The 20,537-nt window shown below is 35.4% G+C and overlaps 1 protein-coding gene and 1 non-coding gene across 3 annotated transcripts in view; both read right to left on the bottom strand.

The window, feature by feature from the left end:
- LOC108967300 (high mobility group protein Z) overlaps positions 1-11,845 on the bottom strand; it is an 18,221-nt gene extending 6,376 nt beyond the window's left edge. The window contains exon 1 of one of the 2 annotated variants that reach the window (XM_018930608.1): positions 11,451-11,845. The gene's annotated coding sequence lies outside the window, so the exon portion shown is untranslated. Of the gene's footprint in view, positions 1-5,809; positions 6,329-11,450 lie in introns of those variants that run through there. The other variant, XM_018930607.1, reaches the window with a different exon arrangement.
- An 8,618-nt stretch (positions 11,846-20,463) lies between these two features.
- Positions 20,464-20,537, bottom strand: Trnat-agu. The gene has a single exon. It is a non-coding gene; the product is annotated as a tRNA-Thr (tRNA).

Here is a 20,537-nt window from a genome sequence, read left to right on the forward strand (position 1 = left end):
TTAAAGAAGAGTTTTTATATTTGCTAAAAAAAACTAAATAAATGCTGTAAAAATGTTTTGCGCATCTGTGTCTGTGCGCACATTTAATGCTRACTATCGTTTAACGCTTAGTGAGGTACAGTTATGCGCAATAGAGCACGCAAAAACTTGCTTGCAGACATAACCCAATAACCAACATACGGACATACATAAGCACTTGGGTGTTAAGTTAAGTTTGGTGCTAAATTTTGTACTAAATTTTCTTCACATGTTATTTAGCTGCGCATGCTCCTCGCCCTAACGTTACATACTGCCATGCACATGAACTCCTCCTACCATTATCAGGTATATTACTCATACGCCATGTCGCACAATTAAGGCTCGCTATAAGTTGGTAGTTGCATTTAATATATGAATTTATCGCATGTTATATTGTTATTTCTGTTATTTGTAATATCATTTCATGTTTAAGCAGCATTTAAATATACATAGATACATAAAAGCAGCCATGTATGTATGTATGCGTGGTATATTCAACAAACTAGCTGCAGACTCCTCATGCAAAACAAAAATACTTACAGTAATGTAATGTAAAATGTAATTGCAATGAAAAAGTTGCTTAACTACAAAGTTGTAATATTTGTGGTTTAATGGCCGCTGAGTCCCGTTTTTCGATTGATAAGTTTCACACACAGTTAAGCCATTCACAGGCAGTCAAGCAGATAGCTGAGGGTTACTCGCCTAAAAGTCGACTCACCAACACAAGCAAACATCAAAATGTATGTATGTACGCAAGTTATTCAAATATCTGAAAGTCGCCATTGTGGAAGGGCTGTTGATGCCCAGCTTTTGCTTGAGGAAATTTTTCTTCAAGCATGGCACAAATGCAATGCTTAAAGGAGTTACACGTAGCATTCAGATTTGGTGTGAGTTATTATTTGACTTGCTTTGAATTTCCTTTGTAGTACATATGCAGAAAGGCAAAGTTGAAAGTGTAAAATGTTTCTTTGTTTGTGAAATGCATTGAAGAAACTGGCAARCTCCTAGCATATGCTTAGATACTATGAAGATATCGTTGCAATGGTAGTCATATAATTTATTTGAAATAATCGCAGTATAAAACCAGCGTTGATGAGTGAAATTTTTATTTTATATATCTGAATATGGTATAATAAGCTTTTTTATTTGACAAATTATCTTTATGTTATTCGGCATTTGTCATTGTAAAAGGTAAATCTACAATTTCCGAACACATTGTCAAGATCSGACCACTATAGTATATAGCCGCCTTATAAACTACTTTTTTCCACAGGGTACCAGATTTACTTGAAATTTTTTGTGAACCTTCTTTATATAATCCTTTATCCTTTATCTTAATATAATCCTTAATCCTTTGTTTTTAAAATTAAAAAAAAAAAAAAAATTCAGGAATTTCAAAAAAACAAAAAACGTAAAAAATGATTTTTATTTTCAGGCAGTCGCCATTTTGCAAAAAAAATGTTTTCGTGTTCCCTGAAATAGGGACTATAACTGATTAAGAATTTCTTTTGATTTTTTTTTTTCAGACCACCAGGAGAGTCAGGATCATTGTCACCAGGATCGCCATTTTTTTACACCTGTCTCACCCCCTTTTTTTCTGTATTCTTAAGATATCAATAAAAACACTATAAAAAAATAGAGGGTAAAAATATTTTTTTTTTTTAATAAAATTCAAAAAACTGCCCAAAATTTGATTTCTAGAGTAGAATCTCCCTTAAATGGTATTATGGCTTCTTTGCCGTCAAAGTTAACTTTAATACTTCTTTAATCCTGCTACTGGTGGTGAAAGTACTTTCACCAGCACTTCGTTAGTTTGGTGTTTTAATGGAAAAATATTATTATTTTAGATAGTCGGAAGTCTTTTCATATTTTAGACTTAGATATGTACATGTAAGTCACATGGCAACCCTGCAACCACATATTCCCCAACTTTTTTCGCTGTTTGCTATAAATTCGTTCATATTTTARCTATATGAACGCCTGATAGTCATCACCTTACACTCATAAGCAGCCATTACTAACCTTACTTCATGCCAACAAACAAAAAATAGCGATAAGTCTATATAAAGATTGAAAGCAAATAATAAAAAAAATTAAAAATTGACATAACCGCGATAACACTCTACAAAGTGATTTGACTCAAACTCTCCAAAATAAGTATAACACGAAAAAGTGTACATACATATGTTTGTATGTATATGAAAAGTACATGTAATTTCACTATAAAGTGTATGGGCGCATGCAACGAGTGCTATATAAGAATCAGTCAACGAGCGATAATGGCTCACAAAATACACGATCGCCGAATAAACAGATACACTTCGCTGACTATACGTCGTATAGAACAGAAAAAGCGTCGATTTGAAAAACAATTTGCGCATACAATATTTAATATACACCTCAAGCACTTTGCGGGGTAGTCGGTGTTAGTGTGGTGAATAAGTGGTAATGGCGCGACACAGTGCACACCCCCTTTTAACACAGCATTCACGGTTTTCAAAAACAATTCACGCACACATAGTTACAGTTAAGTATATGTAAACATGCAACGTGTGTATGTATATAAATATCATGTGTTTGTACATACTTCAATATGGCGAACGTGATCGCCGAGCAATCGCTGTGATATTTGCTCAAACAATAAGCAAACGCTGTGGAGGCAAAAGTGTTTAGCTTAAGGAAAAAAAAATGCTTACGTTATGAAAAGTGAGTGCGCATTTAAGCGGCACAATGTCTACTCCTGCTCATATAACGAACTTTTTTTAAGAGCGTAACTCGTGCCAGCGCTTGTGTGGCACTTGTCATTAAACGCGGGTTTACTTTTAAACTATTTTATGTTTTTGAGTTCGAATTGTGAAATTTTAAGCATTAATCGGCAAATATACCTAAAGAGATGGCAAATAGTTGTAAAAATACAAATRTTCATGCATGTATACATAAGTATGTACTATATCTTACATGAACATGAGCGGTAAACGTGAAATCCGTCACTTATGCAGTTATCTTGTCATCACATGTCAGTCGGTTCTATGACAGCAAAAACAGCCTATTAAATTATGTATACTGTAACTATTTTCCAAAAATTATTTTTAGGCAATGTTTTATGCTTCGATCACAACAAAAATATTAGTTTGCTTACTAAGTAAATCGTTTAAACATTGTTGCGGCACATGCTATGTGTTCCTACCATATTGCAGCAAAACAGTTGTTTATGCAGTTCTTAAATAACAAAAGGCCTGTTAGGCATAATTCTAGAAATAGTTATTGCTAGCAAAACATATGTACGATTTTACAAGTGCGCAAATTCATTAATTCAAAGTATTTAACTAATTTTTTTGCTTTAAGAACGTTWGAAAATATATACATATTTGTGATTGCAATTAAGTGTACCGTTAAGGAACAAATAAGGCGGTAATACAAACAACAATTTAACGGAAATTTTATCATGTTGCACCACTTTTTACAGTTGAATTTAACGCTTATTTTATAGTTGAAACTCATCAACGCGTATTGTTAGACATTTTTATCAAAAAACCAGCTATATTTAGCTTTTAGGTGTTAAAGTATTTAACACTTCTAAAATTGAAACTTTAATGACGGTGACACGCATTCTAAAGTACATATATCAAAACGTAGTTTAAATAATATGTTTTATATGTACATACATAAAAGCGCAATAAGAAGCAAACACATATGGGTTGTAAATATACAGTAGGTATTTGTCGGTACCAATTGAGATTGAGTCATGGTAGTGAAAAAGGTATGCGAGATCTTCGTGTACACGATTGTATTCTATACAGACGAAATTTTCGGTACACACATACAATGGTAAACAATTTTTGGCGCCATTTCTATAAATGTTGAAGAGTGCATGTGGTAGCACATGTTGACGACGATTTCATGATATATTTAAGGAATTGTGTTTTAATTGCTGATAGTGCTACTTTTTATAAGCATATCTTAATAAATATTTATAATTGGTGGCTTTTATATTGTGTTCAACCGTTAAACAATATCTAAATATTTTTTATAGAATTTTGTTTGCGGTCAACAAGCTAATTAGCATTTGCTAAGCCATTGCTGCTTAACATTATTTTTTTAATTAAATAAATAGTATTTTTTAAAGTGTTTGAAATAAAAAGTATTTATTAAAACTTTGCTGGGACCATTTTTATTCATAAAATATTGCTAGAAGAGTTTAATATTATATATAAAATATGTTTAAATTTTTAATGCGGCAATAACTATATAAAACATATTTATGTATTTTAATAACGAATAGTGCTGCGCAGTGTTGCATTGCAGGCTTAGTGAACAATTACTATCCCCATAGTCAAATTTTATAAAAATTGTGTTGAAAACTTGGACTTTTTGTTTATTTTTTGACCTTCAATATTCTTAAATTTGTTTGTTCATTATCTACAGCAGTGATTTGTGTGATGAAATCTTTCACGATAAGATTTTTGTTAGTAGATAAAAATAACTTGCGCTAGCATATTGATTGTTTGTGTAATTTGTAATCAATATTTAGTCAATAAAAACTTTGTGGTTATAAAGTTAATGTGGAACGCTGCAAACGTGAGCTGCGTCTTCATAACAACAGCAAATTGTGTGTACAATAATGTTATAGAAATCCGAAGATTGTTAGAATTTTGAATTACAAAATAAGTACTCTTTGAGATTTGCAAGTCTCATATTTACTAATTTTTTTAGTATTTATTTTTCAATATTCTACCTAATTTTTGTTACAGTATTTTCCAATATTTAAGTTAATTAATTTTAGTTTCATTTTTCAATATAACACATTTTTTTGGTATTTATTTGTCATGAGTTTGATTAATTTTTAATTATTATTTTTTAATTAATTTTTTAGTAACTATTTTTTAGTATTTAAGTTAATTTTTTTATTAATTTTTCAATATTTTGTTATTTTATTTTCCTATTTCTTCATCTATATTTTTACAGATTTTTTTATTATTTATTTTTCAATAATTCAATTTTTTGTGTATATTTATTACGTATGTGCCTATATATGTATATACGTATGTATGTAAGTTTATGCATGTTTTTCTAATTTTAATTTGTTTTTAATTTCTGTGATAWGCTTAAACGTCTGTGCGCATTAATTCAAATCTGTTGATACTTTTGTTGTTAACGATAGCTCCATTGCGCCAATATGGTGATTGGAATCTGTCAATTGCCATTGTAAAGAGATACTTTCGTTTCCAACGCACTGTTGTTGCAACAAATATGTGCTGTTTTTGCATAAAACTCGGCGAGAAATGTGCCAGGCCGTATGCATATAAATTTTACTCAGATAGATAAATAATTATATACATACATACACGCATACATAGGTACATACGAAATTAAGTGCAAAATTAGCTTCTAACTTGCCATGCACTCTTCCTGACATTTTCAATTTATTAGAATATTACAAAAACCGTTAATGCTTTTCAATATACTAAATTGCATAGTTTTATGTATGTTTGTGCACATGCCTAGTTTTAGCACAAACGCTATACAGTCAGTACAGAYGAACGAGTTGCTGCTCATTGCTCGCCAACATATGAATATATAGTAGCTATAGTATGTATTATTGGCGCACAGTGTAACAAATAACTTTAATTGCACTTAAATTTAGTACACCTCACTTTCAACTTAACTTCTCAATTTGTTTAAATAAATTGGAAATAATTTTTAACCAACCACAATGACACAAAATACTCTAAGTTATATATATAAAATGATAAAAACTTGTGAAATTTTCAGTGTTGAAAAAAAAACTCACTTGAAGCACTGCGTGTGTTCGCCTAGCGTTGAGATCAAAACGACAAAACGTACTGTGCCCACGGTGGCTTAGGAGACTTTCGTACTGCCTTGTGTAGTACTGGCGATATGAATACGTAGCAGCAGCAGCAGCGCCAGTAATACAGCAGTAGTAGAAAATACACTTAAACACAGCGAGTATATGCAGGCCACCACAGTGGTTGATTTCTTCGTCGTTGCTTCACTGGCTGGCTATATGACTATATGGCTGGCTGGCGTACGTTGCTACTTCGACGCTATTATCACTTTATGGCGCTGTATGGCTCTGGCTTGCTTGTTAGCTGAGTCGTTGAGTCGATTCTCACACAGAACGAAGCATTAACGAATACAGTATGAAATACAAAATACTTTGGTTTGGCTTGCTTTGGCTGCGCTGTGCTTGGGTTTATATGAACAGTGAAGAAAATTTTATACACTGCTGCTACTGCGGCTATTGCTACTACTCTGATTGCTGCTGTTTGCCCTGCTGCCTTTGCCGTTGTAGTTGTCGACGACATTAAACGATTCTGCATAGGTACATACACTTGGGCTGCCTTGCCTGGCTGACTGCCTGCCTGCGTGCCTTGTGTACTGCGACAGCAAGAAGAACAAGCCGCTACACAGCAATACACAGTTGAGTCGAGTCAAAAAGCAACCACTACACAGGCTGGCAGAGACTTCGTGCATGTCTGTATGTAAGCAGTTGCTACTAGGCGTACGGGCCGGGAGCAGATATAACGCATACACACTTTCACATAAATTTAGTTACGCAAACATACGAACATGTACGTGCTGACGACCAGCGTCTATAGAGGAGAAGTGACATACTATACAAATACATATTTACATGTAGAGAGGCCATCAAGGCAAACGCAGCAGCGTTAATATTAGTAGTGGCAGCTGCAACAACAGCACCGGCAAAGCAAAAATATAGCTGACATGGTTGTGCGATATAGCTGGCCTGCCTTTGGCTGCTTTTAATATGGCTGCCATACGAACGAGCTAACGAACCAGCCGGTGAACTAACGAACGGCCATACGAATACGGCAAACAAATTTAAATGCATAGATGTACGTCTGTATGTAAACATACATTTGTAACGTTGCTGACTGATTTCAGTACATTTCAACTCAATTCAACTCGTGGTAAAGGCGATTGTAGAGCAAAACACCACTGAGAAATCGAAATGGCGAACCGRCTGACTGGCGGTCTCGCTGACCGTCTGACGCACCGTACAAGCCGACAAATTGACATTGTGACTGCTTTGACTGGCTTGTTGGCTGTACTCTACRACCGGTGTAGATACAAGCAGGCAGGCAGGCAGTGCCAGTAAAGTAAGTAGATATCGCTCGATCGTATACAAAAACGGTTGATTCGTGGTGTCATAAATGGTAGTCATTTGAGGGGTACTATGTGAATTTTGGCGGGGTACTGGATTGCAGTGGTGGGGCAAGGCGACGGTATGAGTTAACGAACAAATATGTGCGCCAGCGAGCAGGCTGGTTAATAATAACAACAATAACGATTGCAAAAACAACAGTTTAACATAAAAAACAACAAAAGCAACAAACATACTAAAGTAGCAACGCGTACAGCTGTCGTATAATCAGCCGCCACAGTACAGTACTGTGCTTCAGCAATGAGCTGACTGAAACAAAGATAGCAACAATAAAAAACAAGCACAGTTTGCACGAAGCTCACAACTACCTATTTACATATGTAGCATMTACTATACATATCTACATGTACAGAATCGAGTGAGACGAAGCGTTCGTCGACCGCCTATCTACCCTCACGCGGCAAATGTTCCACAGCGTCGTCGTGCCAATATTGCTCTATACCGAAAACTCAGCAAGCAGCTGCCGACTCATTGACAAAACGAACGAATAAACACCACATACATGTATGTATATAGTTATGCTCACGAATGGGTGGCGTTTTGGCTCTGCATGAGAAAAATATATATTTCTGTATGTGGTTGCTCTTGCGTTGTGCGTTGCGCGTTCGTCGTTAACTGTTGACGTTTATCACACTGGTGGCGTACACATTAAGCTAAAGATTTCGTATGAAAATCGGCCATTGCACTGTGTGTCGTTCATATGAAATGCTTAGTGAGATTTTTTTCTACACCGTTCCAATATCTTGACACGTTAGTGTAAAATCGTTTGTTGAGTCGCCGATATATTTTAGGCAACCAAGTAAACAACCAGACAGTCGACTACCAGATAGGTAAGTAGCCAGTTGGTCAGCTATCGCGGGAAAATCTCTACGAGCGCATGTATTCATGTTCATATGTACTACAGCATACAGTACTTGGTATGTGGGAATGTGGAGAAGTACGCATGCACATGAGATTGTTTATTAGTTGCCGGCATCGGTACCGGTAGTTCGAGCGCAGCACATGCTAATGATTTTATACCGGCTAAACGCGCGTTACTCAGCGTATCCATCGAATGAACTGGCCGACATGTGGAGTTTAAAGTCTTTGACTTGTGAGGTTTATGAGTACTATATTCAGGAAATTTGTGTCACAAACGCTTAGTAGCGTGTTTTTTTAAGTGTATTAATGGCTTTAAGTAATTGCATAAGTTGTTGAGTTGTTCTTGGTTATACTTGGTACCAACCAGTAATAACGGAAATCGATTATAAATGTGAGGTAATATTCGGAAGTGTGATTATACCTTATGTGCTTATAATATCTATATATTACTTTTGTAATATTCACATATCTTTTAGTTTATTATGCACGATATTYCTGCTATTGGTAACAGCTTTTTGATGCTATCCGACAAATGGATATGGATCTATTGGTAATAGCTTTGTTATGCTATTCTACAAATGAATATGGCAAAAATTTTTTTTAAATGTTTTCAGTGCGACTGTTGGAATTTATTGTAAGTTTTTCGTGTTAAAATATACTCCGAGGTTACAGACCGCTGAAATGTCTCACCTCTTGAGAAAAACACTTTTATCTTCAATATTGTATTCTGCTTCTATTAGGAAAGCGGCGTAATCTGCAATTATGRTTATGCTTCAGACATCCTGCCAGAACTCATCTAGATTTTATATACTGTTGTGTTTATGGCTGTTATTTATGCAATCCAACCCAGTTTGGCTTGGTAAGTAGTAAGTTAAGTTTTAAACCTCACGACATATGTACATATGTATGTATTTGAATTTAGTTTAATACTAGCTAATATAGTTATTTATATTAAARTTTTTTGTACGGAATATTAACAGAGCTCTAACAACATTTTGGAACTTAACAAATATACATACTATATACAAATTTATAAATATGATCCAATAAATATTTTTCACACAATTACTTATGAAATATTTAATTACATGATTGAATATAAAATAAATAAATACTGCAATTAAAATGTCAATATAAACTAGAATCTACACGCTGTTCACTATTCTATTGAATGTAGGTCAAGGTGATATATTAGCATCAATTAACACTAAGCCCATATGTGGTAGCCAGGCAAGGTATTACGCACGCACATGTGGCGCAAACACCAATTCAAATATTAAAATTCATCGGTACATAGATTTACAACGAAAACGATGCCATTCGAAATTGCATACGCACTAATATCTATATATATATGTATGTATGTATGTATTGCCCTTTGACCGGACTACAACCGTAAGATGCACATTCGAGCTGGCTTGCCTGCCGCACTAACTGTTTGGCGGAGTTAACAATGAAGTGCGTATTGTCATGAAGTACCTACTCCTCCACACCATACTTTCATACCCTTTCATACGTCTAAAAATTTGCGCGCCCAAAGTATCTCGTATAAAATTGAAATATAGCCGTAGAACGCATGTTTTCTGACAGTGGCGTCCATATTGTTGCAGTATGAGCTTGTGTAAGTTTTGTCGCAACTCAGCATAAAATTACATACGCATGGGGTAGTAGTCGTGAGACACGACTGTAGTGGCATTCAATGGCGAGACTTCGCAGCGCTACTAGTCAACGTTGCTTTTGCTGCCGCTGTCACTACGCTGCTTGTGAGTACTTTTGTTTTCAACAGCTCACATGGCTGTGTGTGTCTGAATTGTACGATTAAGTCCAATATCAATGTATTTGTGCGTTTGCATAAAAGCCACAAAAGTAGCAACGCCATTAGAGCAGAGCGCCGCGCTGGTTATCGAGGGAGGCTCAGCATAGCAGCATAGCTGTGAGCAAATTATAATACATACGTATTGATATTCGTAGGAAAATCAGCGCAGAGCTTTGTGTCAGATTTGCTTTCACCCTTTCGAAATGAATTCACAATAAACAGATTTGTGTGTATAGGTTTAAGATATTATGTTTATGCGCGCGCCCGTCACTTCTTGAACTTACTGGTGTGTGTTTTGGCGTAGCGACGCGCGGCTTCAAAGCATACTTTTGTACGCCGCGCGCGCATAAATGCCGTGAAAGCGGCAGCAGCTCATAAAAATGTCGCTTCTTCCTAGTGTTGTTTGGTTTGGCATACAAGAGCTGCGAACGTTGTTTTTTTTTTGCAAATTTCACCATTTTACAAATTCTCAGTCAATAAATTATTAAATTTAAATATAATGTAGCTAAAAGGAGCATGAGAATTGTGGTATCTCTATACATGGCCCGCGCGCGCGCACTTTCCGTTTATTAAATAATCATGTTGGTTACTCGCCACGCAACTCCACACATAAGCACGCATACATACATATGTATGTATAACTGTGCTAACCAAAACACCGCTATTGGCCTTCTTCCCCTCCGTTTCATATGCTGTGCTGCAAAGTGGCGCCCTCGTTGATAGGCAAACATTGACGTTGACGTTGACGTAGACGTTTACGTTAACGTTAACGCTGCCGGTGTGAACAATCAACGCTCCACATTGCTTTCGTCCGTGCTGTCGTCGCATTGCCCCTCGCGCCCTTGCATTAAGCCTCCCTCCTCAATAACCGCTTAGTCCCTAACCGCACTTACTCCCGGTCCACCATTACAGCACAAGTACATATGTACATACAACTTGTATATGAAATACACAGTATGTATGTATGTGTAGCCCCTTGTACAGCGCAGCCCCCTCTGCAAATCACCACACCTCCCAAGTGCCTATACTCTCACACCATCTTACAGCTAAAATTTTTTATACGACGTAATTAACCACATACATATTTCAATGTACATTTATAGAAAATCTTCTCATATTTGCTGCATTTCTTTTCAAAACACATTTTAAATTTCGCTTGTGGCTTTCAAATAATAACGGTCTCTTTCAGCATTGTATGGGAAAATATGAAAAACGCGCGCGCTTAATTTTCTTACAGTACAAAATACAGCGGAATATATCAGAAACGAGAATATAATGCCACCATCAACGAGCAACGGTACTCGAACGAGACATATAACGAACAAACCCGCGCCAGTCAGCCACCTAGCCAAGTAGCGCCGTCCATGTTGAAATCTTCCAATATAATACGGCGGCGAGTATGAAAATATCATAGAAAACCCACGCCAAATTGGGTCGTTTTCTTTCGCAATTTTTATGTAATAAAATGCAGCAAATTTGTGCGGTTTTATAAAAATTAAACACCTTGAACAATTTTCAATCGATGTTGGAAAAGCACTTTTCACTTACCTGTGGGAAAAAACGCTGAAATTTCGTTTTGAATTCACTCACTAAAATTTAATATTTCTTCTATACTTCCACTGGCTATGGCTGCCTTGTAGTTTTGCCTTGCGTGTTCACTTTAGATTTTATTCAATGCAGTTTAGTTGAGTTTGCCTTCGGTTTTTGGTTTTGCTTGCTTGCTTGCCTTTACCAGATACCAAGTGTTTCGTTCGCCAGTTCGCTAGTATAAAGTCGTTGCTAGTACCAGCCAGCCTATAGCAAGTCATTGTATCAGCCATACGGCCAGCCAGTTGAGTAGAGTACCAACGAAGGCAAACGAACGAGCATACGAACGAATGAAATACTCATCACACCACAGTCAAATGACCAGCCAACCACCAGCCCAGCCAACCAATGTACGTTCGTACGTATGGGAGCACTCTCATATATAAATATATACAAAAGTTTAGGTAGCAGTAACGGGTTCACAGGGGAAGTGACGATATAACGTCTCAGGAAATTAGGCGSAGGGTTTGGTGGGATGTAGTGGGGGTTCATATGAAAATGCTCCGTATGCAAGTACAGTATTTCGTGTGCTGAAGAAGAAGCAGCAGCTATATTAGAGGCACACAAGACCGTCAGGCAGCGAGCTAATGGAAACAGCAACAGAAACAACTTTTTAACGAGTGTACGAATGATGGACCCGCTGAGCAAAAACAACGGGGGTTGAGGGTGGGTGTTGAGTAGTATGTCAAAGCAAAGTGTTTGTATACTGTGTAAAGCCGCTTAGGCCAACAGTGTTTTTAGGCATTGTAACGGTTATGCAAAGTTAAAATTATGTATTAAGGTGCAAGAGGCTTGAGTTTGGGCAAGTTTTGCAACGCCTTGATGCCGTAGCGGACCTCCAGGAAGACCTCCGAAATATGGAAAATTTCTGTTAAAACTTATCTCAAAGGCAAAAACAAGAAAATTTCAAATCGCCCGGTTCAGGAAATTTTTCAAAAAGTTAAACATTTTTTACAAGTACGCTCAAAAACCGCTCCAAAACTATTTTTCCGGTCAACTTCAGACTTTCGGCGAATATATTGACGATATTTTGAAATTCACAAGCGGATAATTTCAAAATGGCTCACTGTATCCTATACTCAGRAGCATCTTCTTAATACTTGAATTCGTACATATGTATGTATATGCTTATACATACATATTTTTATATATCAATTAACATAAATACGTGGCAAATTTTTACTTCAATACATATTTACATATATGAACGACATTTTTTATTGAGCATACGCTACAATAACAATATGTAATAAGCAAATAATACTGGCAATGAGCAGCGTAAAAGGAAGCCATTATAAAGAGAGGATAATTGGTAACGCGATTGTTGTAACATGGCAACCCTAAATGTGCTAATTCAGCAAATTTGTTTTGTGCAATTCTTATTCATATTGTAATAATTAATTTTTAACTTAATAAATTTATTTGTATTTTTTATATTTTACATATGCAAACAAAAATAATTTTTATTGTCATTTACATTATGAAACGCAACACGGTGGCAACTCTGAGCACTTGGAATCCCATATGTAGTAAAATAGATAATTTAGCGCAACATATTTCCATAAAATCTACTCGCTACATTATTTCATAAAATTCGTTAGTTTTCTCTTCCGTTTTGTTGAAGCATTTTACACAAGTATGCGCTCGTTTATTGCGTCGACAGCGAGTATGAGTGTAAACGAACTAGTACGAGTATTCGTTGACTCATTTGCGTCGATACTCTTCTGAAGAAATTAACTCAGTAGTATTCTGGTTGGCATAATGTTAACTCAACTCAACAATATAACAAGTCTAACGAGTAAAGACATTAACGAATAAAAGGTGATAAAAGCTTACAATTCACCATAAGGGTCGACATGGTTGTCTCTTGTACTCGTTTATATGCAATCCACTYCGCTGTTGCAAAATACTCATTAATGTAAGATGAACGAAGCACAACACATGGACATATAACTGTCATTATAAATTGTTCGTTTGGTGTGTGCCGACGCTGGAAAAGTAGTTAGTTGAGTTTTGCAATAATCTATACAAAGTATTTAGTTAGTGCTTGCTATTTTTTTATTTAGATTACTTTGATTTTTGAAATAAGCCGGTGAAAATGATATTGCTTGAAGGTTATTTCTAACGAATTGAAGGGTATAAATATGTGTTGGAAGTAGTAAAAAATATCAAAGCAGTTTGGTAAACGCAAGAGCGTGCATACACACACCCACATACATATGGGTGCGCATTCGTTATTTGKGCTCACCAACATTATTAGTGAGGARCTAACATCCAACGAAAAATATAAGGACAAATTTTTATTTTAACAAAAATTAAACATTCATCACCAACTTATTACATATTGCTGTGGAGATGCAGTATGAGTTTCAAACACCAAGAAAGTATATCATTTTCAATTCAACTCCTCTTCGAGTACAGCATTAGTCTTTWTAAGTATTTAGTGTTTCTCCATAAAGCCACATCCATACATAAGTACTTTTATATTCATATTTATAAAATATTTGTAAATGTACTGTTTGATTGCTCCCTCAATCAGGTAAGTGTTGCCGTCGTGCCGTTAACGTTGACGAAGCGCATCATTCACGCACACTTGTGACACTTTGCCCACTCGTCACTCAGCCATTCAAATTAGTTGCCAATTTAATGGACATTCATTCGCCACTCAACTGCTCCGCTGCCTTTGAAATGTATGTAAATATATGCACAYCCATACGTGCATGCCATACATACATTCTGCTGTTTAAACAACTGAGGTGAATTGTATTGGCGAGTGACGTACTCGGATTGATAACGTGGAGAAGGTGTAAAAGTTGCCGCTCACGCATTTGCCTCTCTTCCACCTGCCTTGGTCGCTTTAGCCTCAGTATATATATATACTGTGCTTTAGCGGCTAAATCCACCCGCAAATCATCATGCTCCCGCTTTCTTTATTCGATTTTCATTCGTTCGTTTATTTCATATTTAATGCGGCATATTAACGCCAATTTCTTGTCTTCGCTGTATRCATACATATATATATATATATRTAWATRTGTGTATATACTTGTTTCGCTTTATACATGTAATTATTTAGCACATACATATGTATGTTCCCATATGCATGGATAAATATGTATGTATTTACGCGCTTATGTATGTACAGCAGTTTGCTTCAGTACAGTAGTGTTTGCCTTGGCTGCGTGTCATTTCTCACTTGTTGGTAGCTTGCAGTTGATGAAATCGACATCCTGCAAAGAAGTAATCTAGTCATCAGACTACTTCTGAGTAGTACTTGTGTGCATGTGTATAAATAATATTAATGTATATGGTTCTTGTATAATAAAAATTAGTTGTCATATTTCATATCGATTAAATACTATTTTGGTTATATTATTTCAAAATTATTAAAAATTAAAGATAGGACCTGTAGAATACATAATATATAATTAAAACAGTGACCAAACTTTTTTGAAAATATAAGCATCAGTGATAATTATTTGCCTTTGGATGCCCATTTTAAATGCATAGTAGTATATAATTTTATATGTACATATGTTTTAAATAGCAGCCTCAAATTGCATTTAATATGCACGTGAAATATATAATAATATTACGATATGTACTATCGTCAAATAAAATGAAAAACAACATAACTTAAAAATATTAATAATGTATTTTTGTATTGACTGTGCGTTTCATTATGTACATACATACATATGTAAAAATGTTAAGGTATATGGTATGTATAAAATTTTTAGCTTCTGCTGTCAACTACATACATACATATGTATAACCAAGTTTTTATTAAAAGTCAATTCTATTTTATTTTATATCGGGTTTCCCTCTCCTGACTCCTCCTCTCCTGATGTCACTTTCTGACTTTAACATCACAGCTTACACAGATGTCACTTTCTGAATTTAACATCACGGCTTACAGTGATTTTACTTTTTCACTTTAACATCACAACACATAGAAGTGACTTGGAAAGCAAATCACCTCGAGGCGTGAGAATGGCCTGAACACTCACCCAGCCCGGTGCCTTTTTTCTAATATACAATTCATAGGTCTATATTGTGCTGTTCCGACGACCATATTTTATAACTACCATACAAATTGACCGATCCAAATCATCCCCGTTCTCACGACAGTCGGGTCTACGAAAACCGGAACGGACCAGGATTTTTATCCGGCCAAGGACTGTCAACTTGGCAGGATTCTGCCGTTACAACAACAACAACAACAACAACAACAACAACAACCGATCCAAATCAAGCTCGTGTAGGGGAAATTTGTAATTTGACAAGACATTTTCATGAAATTCGGTACACATAATTGCCGAAGGCAAGGTTACAGTTTTCGAACCATTATTCAGTTCAGATCACTATATATGTATATGCTATATATGTACATATATAGCTACACTACAAACTGACCGTTCAAAATCAAAATAAAGATTTTTTTATATCCTTCCATGCTATAAGAATTAAACTTGTGAAGGTGTTTTAGCTTGTCTGCTCTGTGTCTGGCTTGATGCTGAGCTGTAAATGACGTTGTCAACATCCAACGCTGTAGGGAATATAACATTGGAGGTTATCAACAGCACAAATACATACATACATACGCACCGCGTGGAATTGTGTTATAACGACTAACGTAGCGATTGTTGCTTCCATTTCCCGAAGGGTTAATTCGATGTCCAAAGCAAATTTGACCGTTCAAAACCTGTCTCTTATACACATCTAGATGTGTATAAGAGACAGCATACATACGCACCGCGTGGAATTGTGTTATAACGACTAACGTAGCGATTGTTGCTTCCATTTCCCGAAGGGTTAATTCGATGTCCAAAGCAAATTTGACCGTTCAAAACAAATCAGCTATATGTTAGTACTTTGTTTGTTGTTATTATTGGTGGTGATGTTACAACGTTGGTTTACTGCCATACTCAAGCTGCGGAAATGTGATTTTGTAGGTGATTTCTTGTCTAAAAATTTTGTCTGTTTATATTCCAGAAGAAGCCATTTGTATATAYRTACATATGTATGCGTGTATCTGTGCATAAACCMGTCTGTATATAGACACATACATATATGTTTGGTGTTAGCATACAGGTACCTTTGCGGTGCTTAACATTTTAGAGTCAATAGCTAAGATTTGCAGCCGTTCGTCGAAAGTAGCAACAAATTTAGAATCTGCATATCGTAACGCCAATGCGAATGGCATGTGCTCAGCGCCTCACAATGTGTATGTGGCATTTGTGAAAGTGAGCGGCATGCATCGCTAATAGTTCGGTGATGGAGTAGTCTGACGGTTAATTAATTTTCAGTTGACCGGGCATGGAATGCCGCCTATGATGCAGTGAGCTGTATGGCTAGGTATGAGTAGCTCATAGATTTTGTTTTGCCACTTATACTTGTTCGCCAACAGCCAAAAAGCATCGACAGTGATCTTCATGGACGATTTTAGTCTGGTCATATGGGTACCAWTTGCTGGTGGATAATGACCGGTCAGAACAACTATGATTAGACAGAAACATATGTACCTAGCTGAACGCAAGAAGCTTCCTAGAAATCAATGTATTATTGTGAAAAATACGAGTCTTAAGAGCTATTTTTAAGCACAGATATCAAAGAATATGCCGTGAAAATGAAAGGGAATCGTTTCGCACGCTGATATACTCTGCACAGCCCGGTCACTGGAACGGATCCGAATTTTTATTAGGCCAAGGACTGACTGGCAGCACTTTTCAAAATTATTTTGGCAATGGTTTTGACGTTACAACAATAAAAACAACGGTGTGCTCTTCCTTGCAATCTCATCGACCTTACAATTTCCTGCGACAAAGAACAACTTCTTGCCACTGAACCCATGCGTTTAGCACACGATGCTCGGCGATCAGCKCCTGGGCGATTGCAAGATCCTTTTGGCCTAGAGTASAATGCTGGAAAGCTAATGAACCACCTGAATAAAATTCATTTTGTCGCTTTCCTAGAAATTCTTACTAGACAGCTGATGAGCTGGTATGGAAAGGTACCCCAGCCCTGCTCCTGTCTCCTCTCCTCCTGTGTTCTACTATTGGGCTGGAAATGTTCTTTTGACCCGAGATCGATGGTAAGCGATCTAGTGAGCTCTTTGCCCCAAGTAAGTCTACCCTCTGTCATTGCACTATCAATCTATTAATCTAACTTAACCTAACCAATAACTTTTTATATAAGTAATGTGTATACTAAAGATGCGTGGTATCATAATAAGTGCTGCAGTCGTCAATTTTGGCTGTCATTAGATTTGTCTTCAACGAGAAACAAAAGAACAATTTTATCGATATATGTATAAATTCGATTCTTTTTACGTGAGCAAACATGCGGTGGAGTCGAAGTTACGAGTTTCGAGATGTTGACACTACGAGTTTTCGAGAGAAAGGTGCTGTACGAGATAAACGACAACATTGACATACATAGTTTAGCGAATTAAGCGACAGTGGTCATGTCATCCGTATGGATGAAAACACTCCAGATCTGAAAGTATTCGACGCAGTACCCGCCGGAAGAAGCAAAGGAAGAGGAAGACCTCCACTCCATTATAAAGATCAGCTGGAGAAGGAGCTGGTTTCGGTTCGCTGGGAATCTCCGATCTATAGTATGTCTAAAAATTTATTTACAGGTCATATTAAAATAAATAAATAAATAGAACTTTTTGCTGATGGGAAAGCTTTCCCATCCATATACAATATGGGATAACGTAATTTCTTTAATCTACCACGTCATTTCTAAAATATGCCCAATTATTGCATCACCAATATATGCAGTGTCAAGTTTAACGGCAAAGGGTCTTTACTTAGGTATTTATGCACACAATACATGCGCTATGAATGTACCACACTTGTTTGTATGTATGTATGTATATACATTACTACATGTCATCGTTGATGCTTCGATTTCGGTTTGCCCTCCATGTTGTTGTTATTGTTCCAGTTATTGCACTTCCATAGGCACATTTACAGTTGCAACTGCCGTTTATCCTTTTGGCACGCCTTGCTACAGCCGTACCCGTGTATCTTTCTGGAAAGTAGGATGTTTACACAAATATACACACACACATACATATGTAGATATGCATGCATATTGATACTTGTATCTAGGCGTCCTGCATCTGAAGGGTAAGATATAGTTTTCGCTCAAACATACATACATACATACATATGTATGTGTTTTGCTACTCTTTCTGTCAACGACCGTTATGAATATCCGAACAGAGGTACTCTACCAGCAGTTAAATCGTATGCTTATAAGCAAATACACATATACACACACGTAAATATTTCGAATGCGTTAACAATGAGCGATAACATCGGTGGAAGTAACAACAATGTCAATGGCATGCATTGTATTTGAAATTGTAACGTACCATAACTTGACGCTTCTCGAATGATACGCATACAGACACACACACTTATATGCATGTATGTACATATATACATATACACGTTTGTATGTATGTAAATTTGTGGCAGCGCACGCCTGCTCAACATGTATCCTTGCCGCAGGATGTACCCGTGTATTTGGTGTGCAAACGTGCTTGTTTGGCCTATTGCGGACTTTCTTAGTTTCGGATTCAGTGTTGGGCCTAATTTTCACTTTCTTATGTAATATACATACATAAGTAGGTATGCACGTACAATATTTAAGTGTAGTTTGGGCTTAAGAAAAGCGAATGTAAGCGAACGCTTTGCAATGCTGCACATTTTGGTGAATTTTGAATACAAGCTTCTCCTTAATCGTCGTTGGGTAGATGCTAAAGTACTTATAACGGTACAGTTTCCCAATATTAGTTATAAACGACGCTGTCAGAGGAAGTTTTTGATGTCTAAAAACAGTATGACAGATTGTTATATGTATATGTATTTATAACAACAGAATAACTTCGATTATTGAAGAACTCTATTAAAGCACTAACTTTTCTAGTATTACTAGATACCTCTAAACTTCCTTAGTTATATAGATGAGCAAAACCTCTAATTTTTTTCTCACGTTTTCTTGTCTTCTTACTCCATGCATAAATATTTATTTAAATTAAATATTAAATTAGTAATTAATTAGTTAATTAATTTTTTTAAGAAATTCAAAATATTAAAAAAAAAAAAAGATTAATTAATTTTTTTCAAAGTAATTTTGACAAAATTAATTGTAAACAAATTGAAATCAAATTAAATTATTTTAACAAAATGGTTAGTTGTTTTTTTAATAAAAATTTTTTAAGTTTAATGTTTTAACAGAATATTTTTTGTATTTTCTTTTCCAAATTCTTAACGAAACATGAAATTCAAAATAATTATTTAAGAAAAGATTAATTACATTTGTTTTTCAAAGTAAATTTTAACAAAATTAATTATGAACATATTGAAATTCAACATAATTTTTTTCAAACAAAGTAGTATTTAGAAGATCTTTTTTAATTAAAAAAATTAAACATTTAACAAAATATTTTTTAGTATTATCTTTTCCAAGTTTTTAACGAAATATTAAATTAGTAATTAACAATTAATTAATTAAGGTACTTTTTAATGAACTTCAAAGTAATTTTTGTAAAAAAATGTAATTAATCTTTTTTCAAAGTAATTTTTAACAAAATTAACACATTGAAATTACTAATTAAAATATTTTATTTTCCAAGTTGTTAATAATTAATTAGTTAATTCTTTTTTAGATTATTTTCAAAGTAATTTTAGCAAAATTAAATTTGAACCAATTCAAATTCAATATAAATATTTTTCAACTAAATAGTATTTAGAAGACTTTTTTAAATTAAAATATTTTAGGTTGAATGCTTCAAAAAATATTCTTTTGTTTTCTTTTCCAAGTTTTTAACGAAATATTTGGCAAATTGAACCGAAGCTGAATCGTTTAAATATTTATATTCTTAAGTATTGTTTAAGTTATGATATTATATTTATTTTTAAAATATAATGAAAAAAACTTCACTGCGACACAGTGTAGGCCCCGGCGAGATTCGAACTCACGATCTCCTGTTTACTAGACAGGCGCTTTAACCAACTAAGCCACGGCGCC

Source organism: Bactrocera latifrons, unplaced genomic scaffold (assembly GCF_001853355.1).
Source record: "Bactrocera latifrons isolate USDA-ARS-PBARC rearing strain unplaced genomic scaffold, ASM185335v1 scaffold_182, whole genome shotgun sequence".
Taxonomy (NCBI): Eukaryota; Metazoa; Arthropoda; class Insecta; order Diptera; family Tephritidae; genus Bactrocera; species Bactrocera latifrons.